We start from the raw sequence: 545 nt of genomic DNA on the forward strand, positions 1-545 counted from the left end.
GGCCCCCCCGCCCCTCTGCCCCGCTCCGGCCCTGCCGAGCGCACCCGCGAAAGTCAAAAAATGCAAAGAGAGAGGGCGAGAGCCCTATGGAGGACACTGATCCGACCCAAGGTGCAGCGGACAGAAGAATGGTGCAATATAACCACATGGGAAATAATAAAAAGTTCATGTTCACGGTTAGCAGTCCACATGACCGGCTCTGGCCAATCCCAGAACCCAGCCACTCATAAAGTTCTATCACAAAGTTGTAAATTTTCATAAAACAACAAGGAATTTATTGCATTTCTTCATGACCGGTTTAACAGCAGTCTTTTTCTTAGCCGCCATCTTTTTTTTTTTTTTTAACCAAAAAAAAATATATTAAAAGAAAAAAAAAAATTATCAAAAAAAGGGGTCCGGGATTTTATTTTTTTTTCATTTTTTTCACCCCACCTCTGGTTTGGATATGGGGGGGGGCGTTGGGGATAAAAAAAATGAAATAACGCCTGAAATTGCCGAACAATAAAACCCCCCCAGAATAAAGAGCCGGAGGTTTGTGAGCCATG

This window comes from Geospiza fortis, unplaced genomic scaffold, assembly GCF_000277835.1.
Source record: "Geospiza fortis unplaced genomic scaffold, GeoFor_1.0 scaffold1181, whole genome shotgun sequence".
Classification (NCBI taxonomy): Eukaryota; Metazoa; Chordata; class Aves; order Passeriformes; family Thraupidae; genus Geospiza; species Geospiza fortis.